General features: G+C 34.6%; 1 long non-coding RNA gene across 2 annotated transcripts in view; it reads left to right on the top strand.

The window, feature by feature from the left end:
- The window catches only part of LOC126975483 (uncharacterized), a 325,432-nt gene that overhangs the window by 163,658 nt on the left and 143,737 nt on the right, over positions 1 to 18,037 (top strand). The window lies entirely within an intron of this gene.

The raw sequence follows: 18,037 nt of genomic DNA, 5'->3' as shown, positions 1-18,037 counted from the left end.
AAAGTACACCAGTGTACGTTTAATTATATATCCGATCGAGCCTAAAACTTTCATCTGCATTAGGTCCAACCGCTTTGGAGGCCACAGGTAACAAACACAATGCATCGATTTTTATGTATCTTAATGTCGCGTAGCAACGCTTCGACGTAGATGGCGAGAGTTGTCAAACTTCAAGGCATTGGTAATTTCGACAGCTCCTTCAAAAATTCAAATTCAAATTCAAATATTTTTATTAAAGTTATTGAAAGTCAAAAAAAACTACCACCCATTCCAAAGTGAATGCAAAACAAACTCAGCGGACTTTTTTTTTCATCAAAAATATGTTTTACAATTAAAGTAACATTTACAAAGTAACATTGTACAATTAAAATTATTATTTAATAGGCTGAGGGCGGTCGCTCCATTCCCAATCTGTGGTATCATTAAGAAAGTCATTTATGTTATAGTAACCTTTACCACACAAACGTTTTTTAACAATTCTTTTGAATATCGTAACACCTTTGTTTTGAACATTTTCTGGGATCTTGGTGTAAAAGCATATACATCACCCCACAAAAGACTTACTTACTCGACTTAGCCGAGTAGTAGGCATCATCAGTTTATGTCTGTTCCTGGTGATAAACATTATGGTTATGACAGTTTCTGGCAAATTCACTTATGTGCCTATGAACATACATTACATTATCAAGAATATATTGAGAAGCAACAGTCAAGATGTTAATTTCTTTGAATTTTGCTCTCAATGATTCCTAAGGGCCTAGGTTATAAATAGCGCGAATAGCCCTCTTCTGCAGCACAAATATTGTATTAATATCGCCAGCGTTCCCCATAGCGATATACCATAGGACATAATACTATGGAAATAACTAAAGTAACTCTGTCAGTTAATTGTCTAATCTTTTTCACCGCGTATGCTGCAGAACTGAGTCTGTTCGCCAATCCTTCAATATGGGGGCCCCATTGAAATTGGAATCTAGAGTTATGCCAAGAAATATAGCAGATTCGACCGGTTCTATCACCTCTCCGTTTAACAAAACATTTGCATTTACATTCTTGACATTTGGTACGGTAAATTTAATGTATTTAGTTTTCTTGCTATTTAACAATAGGTTATTAGCGCTAAACCAGTACACGATGTCAGATAAAATATCGTTCACTTCGTCATATATAGCTTGGTTTCTTTTCACTTTGAAAATCAGTGAAGTGTCATCCGCAAACAATACTACCTTATGTTTTTTCGCTATAAGATTAGGAAGATCATTTATATAGATAAGGAAGAGGAACGGTCCAAGAATAGACCCTTGTGGCACCCCCACACTGAGAGGAGTCCCAGGAGATCTTCTGCCATTCACGTCGACCCTCTGAATTCTATTGTTTAAATATGAAGTCGGAAGATCGAGCGCAGTTAATTTCATGCCATAGTGGTATAGCTTCCTGACCAGCGTTGAATGTTGAACTAATTCTTGAATAATACTCGTAGCTCAGCGGAAAAGTGTTTACTACACACACTTACACTTACTAGTGTATTTAAAGATGGAAGGGAATCATTTTGAAAATAGTACAGACCTGGAGGTATAAAAGCCGCAGTAAGCCTGGCCTACAGCAGTTCTAGTTCAGACTCGAAAGTGAAGAAGAAAAGAAGGAAGAGAAGAAGAAGTAGTGATAAGTATGAAAAGTGATTTAGTGAGGAGAAGATAGAAGAGAATGAGTATTCGGTGCGGTATGGTCTGCTAAAGGCACCGCCATCTGAAGAAGAACAGCGGCAGACCGGCGAAATAAAAGTTCGTGGAAGTGAACACAAATAAAGGCTCGTTCGTTTAAGCTATGTATTAATTTCCAATCCCTGACCCACTCTCGTGACAATATCTATACGTATTATAAAGAAACTATGTTTTTGAAACTATAAATGTAAACTATGTATACAAAGTTTTATAGTAACTGCCTTTTTCTATGCTTGTTTTCACGTTTATGTAAGAAACGGATTAGCCGAATGTTTCGAACTAAGTGCTTGTTTCATGCCGCAATGAACGTGGGTAAAATGGCGGGAGTTTGCTATATGGATGGTATAATTATAGACACTTGGTTGCGAATATTGAACATTAAAGATAATCAGCAAGGGCTATTTAAGTCAACTACAAGAATAATTTCTAAAGATATTGATAAAGCAGCTCTTTGGGTATAATTTTCCCATAAAAGCTATGGAAAAAATTCCTCTGAAATTATTTTGCAATATCCTTTAATATAACAGCGTTTATGTACGTGACTCTGTACCGTCCAGCGGCTAATACGCCAAAATGGCGGCAGCGTGCCGGTAAGCGGCTTCACTTGGTTACAGGTAAATAAAACCAGATTCGCTTACCGAGCAATTTACTGTCAAATTTTTTTCGCGGCTGGCTTGCGGCACACAAATTTTTATGGTCGTGAGTAGGGCCTTAATATCTGTTTTTACTCTTGGCTTATGAGTACTCCCCTGTGCGTATGGCCGAAAATGTTGAGATGGCCCGGGTCGGAGAAAGGGGTCACGCAGTGGACGCCACACGTGGTCAGCTACCGAAGCCGCGTTCCAGCTGCTTCTATCGGGATGAAGTTTCCGTAACTTGAGCGCTTGAGCTTTACTTCATATATTACTGCATATTTTGCTGCATATTTTGCTCCTGGAAATTAAGAGCAGCGGAACTTAACACGTGGTCTTTCATTTCCGTTCTGGGGCACCAACGTCGGCAACACGAACAGGTTCAATATTAACACATAGAAGAGTTGCCGTTAGTGTAGGTACAACCAGAACGGAATTTACAATAAAATTAAAACTGAAGGCTAATAGAAAAGGGTAATAGAAACAATATTATGTTAAAATACAAACTAATAGAAAATGTTATCCTTTTTGAAAGAAGTCTTGTAAAAAGATGATGCAATAAAATCGAGCTGTTGCAATGAGTAGACAAATTACTTTAAATTACATTAATACTAATCTATTTCAAAAGTGCATAAGCAAAGCTGAATTAAACATAATGAATAAATGAAGACTACTATAATTACGTACATAAAATGAAAACTAAAAGGCTGAAATAAAAGAAGCTAGCTATGAATTATGATAAAATGATCAATACCTATTAATAATATGTGCCATTCAAAACTTACCCTAAAACGGGAGAAAACACACACTAATTTAAAAAAGAAAGAATTAGTTTAGTATAGCAATGCCGTGACTCTCATCTAGAACGATTCGAACACGACTGCCGGCTCAAGGTGACCCGGGCGGGGCCGTTCGGACAACTTCAGTTACACGCTCGTTTTGATTAAATATAATCTGTGGTGTCTCCGTCGCTGTACCTATCGCTTGCGCCTACCGGTAATCTTTATCAATGACACTTAAGGTGTGTTTCTATTTGAGATAGGAAGGATGTATAACATTTTTCAAATCACAATTCTTATGCTAATAAAATATAACTAATTAATAAAAAACGATAATATATATATAATGCATAACGCATCGTTACATTACCCCCCGTCCCACATAAGGATTTTATTTAAAAATAAAATCCGCTTTAATTATTAGTCTCAATTTCTTGCCCTTCATTCAACCTTTCTTAAATCCATTCATACGTACCTCTTATACTGACATCTCAGAACTACGGCGTAATGAGACGTATCCTTTTATAAAGAAAATCATATTCCAAAAACTTTATGACTAATGACTTTTTGCTAGAAATGTTTAGATTGTAAATTTTCGTGGAAGAGGTAGCGAAACTGCGTTCTATATAATATGTTATATTGTACTTAATATTACAACAATTAATGCTTATTAAATATTTTTAAATCTTTTATGTGCCAAGTGCCCAAGTTATTGCCCGACATGTCTTCTAATTCATAAACAAGTGGCGAGCGTTTAGTGATAACTCGGCACTTAGTATATTTGGGAGCCAATTTTTTAATAAAAATTTTGTCCTTATCGGACAATACGTACATTTTTTTATATACAATATCCCCTACATTAAATTCGTATGACTTTCTCCTCAGGTTATAATTAGCTGTGTTTTTTGCGTGGGCATGGTATAATGACTTTTGCACTTCATCAAAAATAGTGCTCATGCAACCACGGTTTTCAGCATACACGTCCCTGGGCATAAACAAAATTTCATCTCCTAAATCATTGTCTAGGTAGTGGAAACCACAAATAATTACTTCCCGGCCGAAAACAAGTAATGACGGTGTAAATCCTGTAGCCTCATTAACTGAGTTGTTAATGGCAAATTGAACAGCTGGAATAAACGTATCCCAAGAACGATGATCCTTGTCAACGAAAGAAGAAAGACATGTTATAATTGTTTTGTTATACCTTTCCACTGTATTTACTTGGGTGGTATATTTAGGTGTATAAAATACGTTAGGGACATAATATTTCTTAAAAAGATTGTTAATAGCAATACTAACGAACTGAGGACCGTTGTCCAAAAATACGGTCTGGCAGACGCCGTGAACGAGAAATATATGTTCTTCTAAAATTTTAATTATTATTTCTGAAGTAGCTTTTTTTAATGCAAATATGTGGCAATATTTGGAAAAACAACAAGTTATTACTAAAATATAAGAATTTTGTTTACGAGTCACTGGAAGAGGACCCATTAAATCGATGGATATCATCTGATATGGTCGAGAGCATTGCTTAGGCCGACCCATTTCTCCGAGCGTAGCGTGGTTTGGGGCTTTATACTGTAAACAAGTTGGATATGTACCTACATAACGTGCCACATCCCGGTACATACCTGGCCAAAAGTATCTAAGAGCAATGCGACGATATGTTTTAAAAATACCTAAGTGACCAGCGGTTGGTTCGTTATGGTTTTCAGTTATTACTTTTTCACGTCGTTCATGCGGAACCACTTCTTTCCATGAAAATTCATTGATAAGTTGACATTTATTTTTCATTAGCCGAAAGAGAGAATCATTTTTAATTTGGTAATTTGGAAAATTTTCTGGTTTCGTTCGACAGTTATTAAAAATATTTTTATACCAATCGTCACTAGTAGTCATGACGGATTTGGCAGTGACAACAGCAGAAACAGCTACAGCTCGAGATAACGCGTCTGGAATTACATTCTTGACACCACGTCGGTGTTTTATCTCAAAGTTAAATGAGGACAAACGTAAACCCCATCGTGCAAGCCTACCCGTTGGATTGTTTAATGAAAGGAACCATTTTAAAGAGCTATGGTCAGTATAATCGCTGAAAGGTTTCCCGTTTTCCACATAACAACGCCAATGCTCTAACGCAGTAAGAACAGCCAAAGTTTCGCGTTCAGTAACGCTGTAGTTTTTCTCAGCTGCCGTTAAGGATCGACTCATGTACGCAATAGGATGCTCTTCGCCATTTATAGTTTGCGTTAGCATACCACCTACACCATAATTGCTCGCATCCGTGTGGACCTCGAACGGCAGATCATAATTCGGGCAAGAAAGTACAGGGGCGGAAACCAGACGTTCTTTGAGCTTCTTAAAAGCAGCGTCAGCTTCATCAGACCAATGAAAAGGTGGAGCATTCTTTTTATTAGATGTCAGCTTGTTAAGCGGTCCCGCGATTGTGCTGAAATTTGGGACAAAACGACGATACCAGGTAGCAGTGCCTAGAAACCACTTAAGCTCTTTACGATTTGTAGGAGTAGCGTAATTAAGTATGGCTTCTACTTTATCTGGGTCGGTACGTAATCCATTCGCATCAACCACGTAACCTAAATACTTGAGCTGATTCCTGAAAAACTCACACTTTTCTAGATTTATGATCAAGTTTGCCTTGCGCAACTTTTCCAGGACACGAAGCAGGTGAGATACGTGCTCATCGAAAGAGCTGCTGACAATGATAATGTCATCCAAGTAACAAAAGATGCGATGATCAACATCACCTAATAGCGCATCAACTAAACGTTGTTGCGTAGCGGGAGCATTCGTTAAGCCAAACGGAGTATTCTTGAAGCGTACCTCGACCTGGAACATAAAACGCCGTCTTATCTCTATCTTCCTCAGCGATGGGGATTTGCCAGAAAGCTTTAGACAAATCTAAACTAGTAAGAAACCTAGCATCGCATAAGTTATCTAATATTTCCGAGATATAAGGCAAGTTACAGGCATCTTTCTTTGTGACCGAATTAAGTTTCCTGCTGTCAAGGCAGAAGCGAGGCTGTCCGTTCTTTTTGGTGACTAGGAGCACTGGAGATTGCCATGCACTCTCACAAGGCTCAATCACATCTATTCGTAGCATCTCATCTACCTGTTCGACAAGGATCCTCTGTTTATCAGGAGATAGGCGGTAGTATCTCTGCCTAATGGGTGGAGAATCACCGATATCGATGCGGTGAGTAATTAAATGTGTTCGACCTAATCCACGATGCTCAAAAGAAATGTCATGAAATTGTGTGATAACATTATCAGCAATAGCCTTTTGAGAATTATCCAAATTTTCATACGAATTTATACAATTTCCTGAATCAATGCTAGCATTTAAGTCCTTAAGCGGTGCAACTGATAAGTAAAGCGAACCTAAATATTTTGGGCATAAGTGATAAGCTCGCCAGAAATCAATGCCTAAAATTAGCGACATTTTAATTCCTGGGACAACGAGTGATCTTATAATATGAAATTTGCCTTCAAAATGTATAGGCAAATTGATATAACCTATACTGCTAAAAGAATTTCCCCCTGCTGCGATAATTGATAACTCATCGTTTTTAATCAACTTAAGGCCACGCTGAAGTAAAACTTCATGAGCACCATTGCCAATAATTGTAATTGTCGCTCCAGAGTCCAGCAGACCCGATGTCTCAATATCATTAATTTTAATATTTACGTAGGGACGAGTATCAGCCAACGGTTTGTCATGCAGAATTGTAGCAATTTTGTAACACGCGAAAAATTTTCGTACAGTTTCCAGCTAATCATCCCATTCTTCCTTAGCGTGGTGACCTTTAACTGCAGTTAAACTGTTACAATTCTGCGATACCAGTTTTTTGAATTAGGATTACACTTGAGACAGTAGGGCTTTTTCACTCCCTTGGCTCCGAATTTAAAACAAATTACTTCTGGATTTTGACAGTCTCGGTAGCTATGCGTATTGACTCGGTAACGAGGACAGTATAGATTATTAGTAGGGTTAGTCTTAGTAGCATGTAAATACTGCTTATTAAAATCATTATTATTAGTAGTGTTAGGTTTAGGATAAATTGATTGCTTATCATAATTACTATTTTTATTGTTATTTGAATTATATTGATTTTTGTTGCCTGTATCTTGTTTGTATGCGAACTCTGGTGCTAAGGTATCTGAAGTCGCAGCCAACGGTTCGTGAAATTGAGACAAACGTGATTGCACATTCTCATAATTCCTACACAATGATCTTAGTTGTTCTATTGAATCGATTTCAACAGACGATGCTAACGTACTCGCATAGCAAGGTCGAATATTGTGCATTACTATTTCGAGCTTGTCCTCCTCTGACAACGGCCTCGACAGGCGGGAAAACATGCCCGATAAAATCGATAGATAAGTTGTCATATTTTCACCCTTACCTTGAGTCCTATCGCGAATCTCAGACAACAGGCGATAATCGTCATCGGATCTGTTTTAACAGAGTAGTCAGCTCGTCCCATGTTGAAACCTGTTCCTGAACACCGCGATACCAGTGTAGAGCATCCTCAATAAAAATTTCCGTAGCATAAGCAAGAAGCTTCGTGCCAGATATATTGCGAGCTAAACTAAATTCGTTTGCTCGTTGGATAAAGGAACGTACACATGTTTTGCCATTAAATTTTAATTTTCCTAACTCAGGTGAAATTCGGTTACTGCCATCACATGTGACGTTTAGATTTATTGGCGTGAGAGGAATTGGAGTATCACAGCTTGGTCCTGCTACCGACAGAGGATCACAACTTTTCTTTTTTAAATTTAAAAGTTTTTCATAAAGTTCCTTGAACAACAGATTGCACTGTAATTTAATGTCCATGGTACTTTTGTCTGATTCAATTCTTTTAATTCGATGGTATAGATGGTGCAAATTCTCATAGCGAGCAAGTGTATTTCTATCGCCAACGTCAGCAGAAAATGAAGCGTTTATTTTATTTAGCAGTTCGAAACAGCTGGACAAATCCTCTTTAGGTTCAAGGTGTGAACACAAAATATCATCAGATGGGTACAACTGACCTAGTTTATTAATTTGTTTACGGAGATCCGCAACTGTAGTGTGTTTCACCTCTAACCGCAACTTCATACTCTAATTCCGATTTCTGAAGTGAAAAGAATTTAATTGGGTATGACATGATAAAAAACTAAGATTTATAAAAAAAAAATATCCTTAACCGTAATTAGAAATGGCCAAAAAAACTAAAAATAAATAATTAAATCGTCTGTTGTGAATGGCACATACAAAAATAAATATAGAATACAAATATTCCGTTCCGTTACATTCAATTTAACAGAACGCTTTGGTTTGATGAATATGAATGAAATGAAATGCAAAAAAAAAACACTAAAAATGATCAAGTAAAATAAATTGTAACTGGTGTGAACGCAGGTTTATAATTATAAAATAAACTGATACTTATTACTTCTACAATAAAAATATTTTTTTTTTTTGCTAACCGTACAAAATAAAATATAGCTTCTTAATAATTATGAACGTAAGTAAAACTAATACTTCTAGTAATAAAATAAAAAAGATAAAAATAAATATATTTGTATGACTACAAAAAAAATATGACGATAAAAATAAATTCTTTTATTTTATAATATTTATAATTATAGAAAACTTCTATAGAAGTTACGAAAACACAACTAGAAATAAAAAATAATAAGTTTTTTTTTTGTGCTGACTGTACCAAAAAAACAAAGCTACAAAAAGCTGTTAATTATAAAAGTTATTAATAAGTACAGCTTCAAGAAATAAAAGTAATAATAAAAAAATATATAAGTATATTTTTTTGCTGGCTGTACTAAACAAAACAATTTTACAAATAAATTTAAGTACAAAACAAAGAAATGAAACAAAAACACTACGTTCACCTCTGTTACTGCAAACCAAGGAAATAAAATAAAAGCGTTTTACAAAAAAAATCCACACACCACGTGCAACTAAACTATGACGTCACCAAAAGCAAAAGCAGTTAAACCACGATCAGGGCGCCAGTGTACCGTTTAGCGGTTAATACGCCAAAATGGCGGCAGCGAGCCGGTGAGGCTTTACTTGGTTACAGGTAAATAAAACCAGATTCGCTTACCGAGCAATTTATTGTCAAATTTTTTTCGCAGCTGGCTTGTGGCACACAAATTTTTATGGTCGTGAGTAGGGCCTTAATATCTGCTTTTACTCCACGATCAGGGCGCCAGTGTACCGTCCAGCGGCTAATACGCCAAAATGGCGGCAACACGAAAAGGTTCAATATTAACACATAGAAGAGTTGCCGTTAGTGTAGGTACAACCAGAACGGAATTTACAATAAAATAAAAACTGAAGGCTAATAGAAAAGGGTAATAGAAAGAATATTATGTTAAAATACAAACTAATAGAAAATGTTATCCTTTTTGAAAGTTGTCTTGTAAAAAGATGATGCAATAAAATCGAGCTGTTGCAATGAGTAGACAAATTACTTTAAATTACATTAATACTAATCTATTTCAAAAGTGCATAAGCAAAGCTGAATAAAACATAATGAATAAATGAAGACTACTATAATTACGTACATAAAATGAAAACTAAAAGGCTGAAATAAAAGAAGCTAGCTATGAATTATGATAAAATGATCAATACCTATTAATTATATGTGCCATTCAAAACTTACCCTAATACGGGAGAAAACACACACTAATTAAAAAAAGAAAGAATTAGTTTAGTATAGCAATGCCGTGACTGTCATCTAGAACGATTCGAACACGACTGCCGGCTCAAGGTGACCCGGGCGGGACCGTTCGGACAACTTCAGTTACACGCTCGTTTTGATTAAATATAATCTGTGGCGTCTCCGTCGTTGCACCTATCGCTTGCGCCTACCGGTAATCTTTATCAATGACACTTAAGGTGTGTTGCTATTTGAGATAGGAAGGATGTATAATATTTTTCAAATCACAATTCTTATGCTAATAAAATATAACTAATTAATAGAAAACGATAATATATATATATAATATTTTAAAATAGACAATGCATAACGCATCGTTACAGTACGACTAGATTTAGCGAGATGGTTGATATTTTACAAAATATTTATGAAATAACAACTGGAGATGTCTCAACAGTTGGCTACAATTAATTTCATTTGAAGATTATGGGATGAATTGGCATCACTTGCAAGTGAATTCTTGATTTTAATTAATGGATGTTTGCAAATTAGCTTTTTTCGTTTCATCGTCCTTTCCTAATGACAAAGCAGTGCTTTATTTATATTATGTTACTTTATATAACACAGTAGGCGTATCCTACTAATATTATAAATGTGAAAATTTGTATGTCTGGATGTTCTTTAACGCAAAATCTACTGAATAGCTTTTGATGAAACTTTACAATAATATAGCTTACATACCAGAATAACAAATAGGCTATAATTTATAAAACTATAGTGTGAATTATACAAAATATAAAAGAAGTGTGATTGTTACTAATGAATACAACTAGCGCCATCTCTTATCAACTAGCAAGGAAAACATCAATATAATTTATATGGCAAAACAACGTTTGCCGGGTCGGCTAGTAGAGAATAAATTTTAGTAGATTTTGACGCATTAATTAAAACGTGAAAACGTGAAACTTTTTAAGACATGATGTGTATGGATTTATTTGTAGAATGTCACCGAGCTCTGGAATAGTGAACGTTCATATGGAGAGGAAGTAGAGAAAGATTTTAATCAATTAAATAAGCAAATCAACGTTAACGTTCTTTTTAATTATGGTTTATAACAAGAGCCAGAGTAAGAGATAAATTATAGAAGATGAGACTGATTATTAAAAGTGATCACTTTTCGCTGTTGTTGATAGATAAAATAAACTCAAATTGGAATGAATAAAATGTCCTCAAAATTACTCACATTTTGCCTATATATTATATAAAATTTTGAATGTTCATTTGTTTGATCGTTTGATGAAATGTAAATCTACTAAAGATCTTTACTAGTCCTAAAGTGATTCAATAAATAAATGATCTTGTTCTCCCCTTTGTCATTTTTGTAGGTAAGTTGCCTATATCTATATATATCTTATATCTTTAAACGAGCAATTCTTGTATATAAATATATATATAAACTGAATCTTGGAAACGGCTCCAACGATTTGAATGAAATTTAGTATACAGGTAGTTTTGGGGGCGAAAAATCGATCTAGCTAGGATTCAATTTTAAATAATGTAGTTTAGTTTAGCAATAACATTAGAATACAAAGTTAAATTTTGCCACTATATACAAGAATATAATATTTCAGATGTGACATTGGGTGACCCAGATGTACTATAAGTTTTTTTTGTTCAACTTTTGTACCTTCTTGAAAATCCGAGCAAGGCTCGGGCATCAAGGTACTACAAATTACGTGACACGTTGTTTGTCCTCGATGGACTCCTAAACTAATGAACGGATTTTAATGGGGATTACTTTATGGAGTACAGTTTAGTCCAACTTGAGAGATTGGATAGTTTTTATTTCGATTTGGGTCCCATAATTATTTTTATTTCCAATATTTTTTTTGTATGGACACATTTTCTATGAGAGAATTTCGTGACGCAAGGTTTGACAGTTCTGCTGTGAAAATATTACGAAATCATACTTGATGTTTGAAATATTATTGGCACATTACTACAAAACACTCTTTTTTCATTATCCTCAGAACAACGTCTATCGGGTCAGCTAGTATATATATAAATCAGCCGACATCCATAAAATATTAAAATTCGCTGTAACGAATGAGGTTATAGTGAAGACTTTAGAGGAAACATAAATATAACAACAGTGCTGTATTGGCTAGTCAACAAGTTTAAGAAGGTATTTTTATTTTTGATAACGGTCATAAAAAAATTTAACAAAAAAACAACCGACTTCAAACACACTATTCAACAACAATAGATATAATACGCACTAAAAAGTATAAAAATAATTGTGTATTTTTATACAATATAATTCTAGTTACGATTATTGTAAGTTTTGGAAATGGTATCCTACCGCCGCGACCCGCTCTCGCCTCTCACCTCCTCACGACTCAAGCACACCTCATCTATAACTATGTATGTAGTTACAAGCATATCTTGAATGACACCCACTCCAAAAATTATAATAATCGTAACTGGAATTAGATTGTATTAAAATACGCAATTATTTTTATACTTGCACATTATATCTATTGTTGTAGATTGTGATTTTGAAGTCGATTGTTCTTTTTGTTAAATTTTTTTCAAATAAAAAATGAATTATCAAAATCGGTTCACCCAGTCGAAAGTTTTGAGGTAATAAAACATAAAAAAAACCGACGTATTGAGAACCTCCTCCTTTTTTGAAGTCGGTTAAAAATATAAACGAAACGTCGTTTGACTCTAACTGAAATATGTATCTCGAAGATGATAATGAATTGCAATTTTTATAACAAGTTACAAGTTAAGATGAGAAAGTTTTCGTTTTTTATTAACAACTTAAATACCATTAATATTAAGAAATAATGATAAACTTTATATTTAGTGGTAGAAGTTGGCAGGGAATCAAGAAAAGTGTAGTGAGTTATCAAATTAGATGGTCCAGTACCAATAACAAAAGCGTTGTACCTCAACCTTATAAAGATTATGGAAATTAATCACTAACATATCTTTACGGAAGTATAAATTGTTTGCTCTTTTAGCTTACTCAAATCATAAATAAACCTTACCATGTAACCCGTATCTACAAACTTTCTAGTTATTCTAAACCATAAAACAACATTGAAATATAAATAAATTGAACTTTTGGTAAAAAGATCCATACTTGAAAACAATTATCGTTAAAACTTATTAACAATATATTTTTTCATATATATCGTTGTTCATAACAACGAATTATTCTTACTATAAGACCTCTGTTCTTTCCATGATAATTATAATAATAATATTTGCTTTGTTTTGTGACGAAAATAAAAAGGTAAATTAGATTTAACAGAAAAGAAGACAGCTGACCTTTTTAAAGTTTATAATTGACAAAGATCCACGCTAATGTTATTATAATAAGTCGTCTCAAAATGCGTTCTTTATCAATTCATGAAGCATGTTTTTAGTCTTTGACAAATTGAAAGATTAGAAAGATCAAAATCTTTGACTTAAACATAATATCCTCATAGGAAATTCAATGACTTGTTGACACTTGAGATTTTCAACATAATGAAAAACGATAATAAAGTTAAGTTTTTCAGAACATAAAAATATTTCATATTGAATGTTTTTATTTCATTATACTTCTATCTATGTACCACCCTGGGGATGAGTTGGTAGCTCGAATTACCCCAGAGTAGAAAAACCGTATGTTATACTTATATTATACTATGAAAGTAACTAAACTAAACTACTTTACCTTTCAGTATCTACATCAGCAGGTAAATTCACGAATTTTTTCTCGACATATGTTTTTAAAAATAGTTTTGAAGTAGTAATCACAGCTAAATTCTAGTACCAAGACTACTGCCTGCCCTACGAATATATATTTTTTTAAAAGGAAACGAAAAAAATATAATAAAGCTTTAATGATCGTGTTGAATTTCACTCAATTACTACTGACACCAAAAAGTAAACCAATTAAAAACAATCCTGTGAAACCCAATAGTAACGAAATATAACCAAAATGTTAAATTGAATTTTATCAAACCAATGTTTTATACTCACTGTGTAATGTTGACTTTTCAATTAAAACAGGCTTTAATAAGCCCAGGTAAGTTAATATTGCTTTTAAATGTTTACACAAACTTTGTGTACGATATTTATTATTAATTTTAAAACATACAGTAACATGAAGTTAAAGCCATATTAAAGTCACATTTTCGGAGGTGTAAAAACGTTCGAGCTATCTCTGGAAAAACATGATTTACCTACACCTATCGTCTTTCAGTTTTCTTTCTTCATCGGTTCTTTTACTGTTTTGAGTTGACTTTCTTAAGTTTCTTCAGATTTTATATGAAAACACAAGACATTTTTTTTTTCAAAGCATGATTTAAATTTCATCTTCAAATATTTTTATTCAAAATAGTATTTAAAATCACTTATTGAACGTCATAAAGCAGCCAAGTGCGAGTCGGACTCATCCATGAAGGGTTCCGTAGCAGCATGTAACATAATATAAGTATTGTTGTACTTGTAGTTCGTTGTAACTTTGAGCGATGTTTTAATAATAGTTTTTTTAGGGTTCCGTAGCCAAATGACTAAAACGGAACCCTTTTGGATGCGTCATGTCTGTCTGTCGGTCTGTTCGTCCGTATGTCATAGCCACTTTTTTACGAAACTATAAGAACTATGCTGTTGAAACTTGGTAAGAAGATGAATTCTGTGAACCGCATTAAGATTTTCATACAAAAATAGAAAAAAAAAACAATAAAATTTGGATTTACACAATACTTAGAACTGGAACTCAATTTTTTTTTTCATCAAACCCGTGTAATGAAAACTACGTGTGATGAAAAATGATTTTGAGGTTTTTAATATATTTTTTTTCCAAACAAAATAGTTTGCGCGAGAGACAATTCCAAAGTGGTTAAATGTGTCCCCCCCCCGTAATATAAGAGAATGAAGAAAAAATATAAAGGATGTGCATTACCATACAAACTTCCACAGAAAATTTATTTGAGTGAGATCTATCACAAGAAACTCTTTTATTAAATAAAAATATGGTTTACAATGTTATCGTTTTGTACACAAAACATTTATAATTAAAGAGCTTGAGGGTGTTCGCGCCATTCCCAGTCTGTGGTATTATTTTCCTACTAATATTATAAATGCGAAAAATTGTAAGAATGTCTGGATGTATGTTTGTTGCTCTTTAACTCAAAAACTACTGAATGGATTTTATTGAAACTTTACAATAATATAGCTTATACATCAGAATAACACATAGGCTATAATTTATAAAGCTACAGTGTGAACTATCGAGAATAATACGATAAGTGTCGAGGCATTAATGCGTGCGGCACTCAAATTGTAGGGGTTACAAAAACTAATATAAAATTATGCATAAAATAATTGCTTATCACACAAATATTATAATAGTGAAATTTTATGAGTGTGTGTGTATGTTTATTTCTTCTTCATTTGCAAATGGCTGGATCAATTCTGATACAATTTTGTATGCAGGAAGCTGACACCCTGGATTAACACAAAGGTTTAATATATATACACGAATATTATAAATGCGAAAGTTTGTAAGAATGTATGGATTTATATTTGTTGCTCTTTAACTCAAAAACTACTAAATGGGTTTTAATGAAACTTTACAATAATATAGGTTATACATAGCTATAGTGTGAATTATCCAAAATAATACGCTATGGGCTTCACGAGAGGTTATACAAATGGGTCACTAGTCAAGGTTGATATAAACGGCGCATGCTCCGACTTAAAACCCATGAACGCTGGTGTCCAGCAAGTGTGCGTGCTATCCCTTACACTAATTCTTCTGCATATCAATAATATTCTGCAAATTAACAGTATTCATTTCAATGCAGATGACAGCACAGGGTATGCTTCCTACACCGGTCGTACCACCATCTCCCGGGATAGCGTCGACGAGAACAGGAATAAACTTGTGTCTGAAATCGAGATTATGCTTTGCAAAGCTTCGGAATGGGGATGACAAAATTTAATCCAATTCAACCCTAAGAAGACACTAGTTTGTGCATTCACCGCTGAAAAGTCTGCTTTTGTCGTATCCCCTCGATTCGAGATCACCCCCATAACTGCTGAGGCAGTTATCACCCCCATAACTGCCTCAGCAGTTCTCAGCACAGCCTGTATCAGCATACTCGGCGTCCATATATCGAGTGACGTTCAGTTACGTGGTTACTCGGAAGAAAAGGAACTGGCCTCTAAAAAGCTTGGTGTAGTCAGTAAGGCGACACAGTACTTCACTACAAGCCACCGCCTGCAACTATATAAGGCGCAAATTCGGCCTTACATGAATTTCTGTTCGCACCTCTGGGCGGGCGCTTCTTCGTACCAGCTTATTCCACCTTCAACGAAGAGCGATTTGAATCATCGACGATCAAGTCATATCTGATCGGCTTGATGCTTTGGTGTTGCGTAGAAATGTGGGTTCTCTCTGCATTTATCACGGGGAATGCTCAGAGGAGTTGTTTGGGTTGATACCTGCGGCTGAACTCATTACGTCAAAACGCTACATACCACCCGCAACACGTTGACGTTTGACATTCCACAACCGCGCGGTTTTAATTAACTAATGGCTGTTGTTTTCCCGAACCATACCACCTAACCGTACTCCCACTTTAAAGGCCGGCAACGCATCTCTTGACCTCTGTATTTGCAGATGTCCGTGGGAAGTTGCCTCACCACTCCCGCCACGTGAGCCTCTTGCCCACCTTGTTTAAAAAAACTTATTATTTATGAAAAATAACCTAAACTGTTCTCTCGTTTCTGTAAAAATAAAATTGTGCACATGAGTCTCATGTTTGTAGCGTCTTAATATCTATTATACGAGTATGTGTGCATACTTTGTTTCATTGCAAGGATATCGACACGGATATCACACACAACTTTGTTAATTGCTTGTTGGCAGTCTGCACTGTATCTATTGGTGAAACAAAAGCGTAAATGGGGAATGGAAGCGGGTGTTTATTACGGCAGTGGCGTATAGTCTACAGCACTAAAGTTGTGTACACTCCGTGTAACCTAGGCAAATACTTCTAAATATTAATATTACTTCTTAAAGATGAAATAAAAAAATATATTTTTAAATTAAACTAATATGAGTAATGATATGATAATATAACAAGAAATTTTGATTTGATTTATTAAACTTGTATTCTCTACTTTCACTGTGTAAGTTGTGTTTAGGTTATTAGTGTGTAGATTTTTAATAATCAATTAGTGTGTAATAATCTATTCAATTTCAAATAACTTTTATTAATAAAGACCATTTAAATTATAAAACATTTATTTTAAATACGCAATCACATATCTACACATTTCGAACTATGTAACGCAATCACAAATTGTATGTGTATTTCCCCAAATGTTTTGGGATGTATTTCAGCATACATCATTAATGATCCCTGTATTAATTCATAATGAAATTAGAACTAAATACGATACACCGGATCAGTATCAATTAATGTGACCATATATTATTAACACAAGTAATTGCAATACAATTGCCAGAGTGGACGGGACCTAATTTATCACAAAGTAGAAAATGACTGCTTTATATTTATATTGGGCACGCATGTTTGAAGTGAACAATCTATTACTCCTTACCTGTCTTTATACATATAAAGCTGCATGATATTTTAACTCTCTGTCGATCAATTTATTAGATTTCTAAATGCATATATAACCATTTCATGCCTACCGATTACTTTTTAGTCATCTAGTTAGCATCAACTTAGCCTTACTTTTTGTCCTGCCTACATGGTCGGATTTTGGTACGGCCGGACCATCAGAGGGTCTGGTGGGCGTCTCGTACCAATTGGTCCAGCGTAGTACTCGGTACGGTCAGCACGGTAATAACAATAATTTTGTGCGATGGACCATGCGATATACCACGCAATATGATCCGGTACCAGACCGCGTCCGATGGTTCGGCCGTACCAAATCCGCTCATGTGTTTAGGGTATAACTTTGAATTAAATATATCTGAGTGGAGATTGCAATCGCAGTGTACCTTACAATTTTATATTTTCAAGAATTCTGAGAGTCGCAAAACTGGTTAACAGGTGAAAAAAGCAATAACTTCTCTCATTACTTTCTTGTAATTAATATTTATTTACTGGATTTTGCTTTTAAGTCACCAACTTTAAGCCCGGCAAACATTTTTAATAGTATTAAAAATGTTTGTTTACACT

This window comes from Leptidea sinapis, chromosome 36, assembly GCF_905404315.1.
Source record: "Leptidea sinapis chromosome 36, ilLepSina1.1, whole genome shotgun sequence".
In the NCBI taxonomy this organism is placed as follows: domain Eukaryota; kingdom Metazoa; phylum Arthropoda; class Insecta; order Lepidoptera; family Pieridae; genus Leptidea; species Leptidea sinapis.
This window is presented reverse-complemented; position numbering and strand designations above follow the sequence as displayed.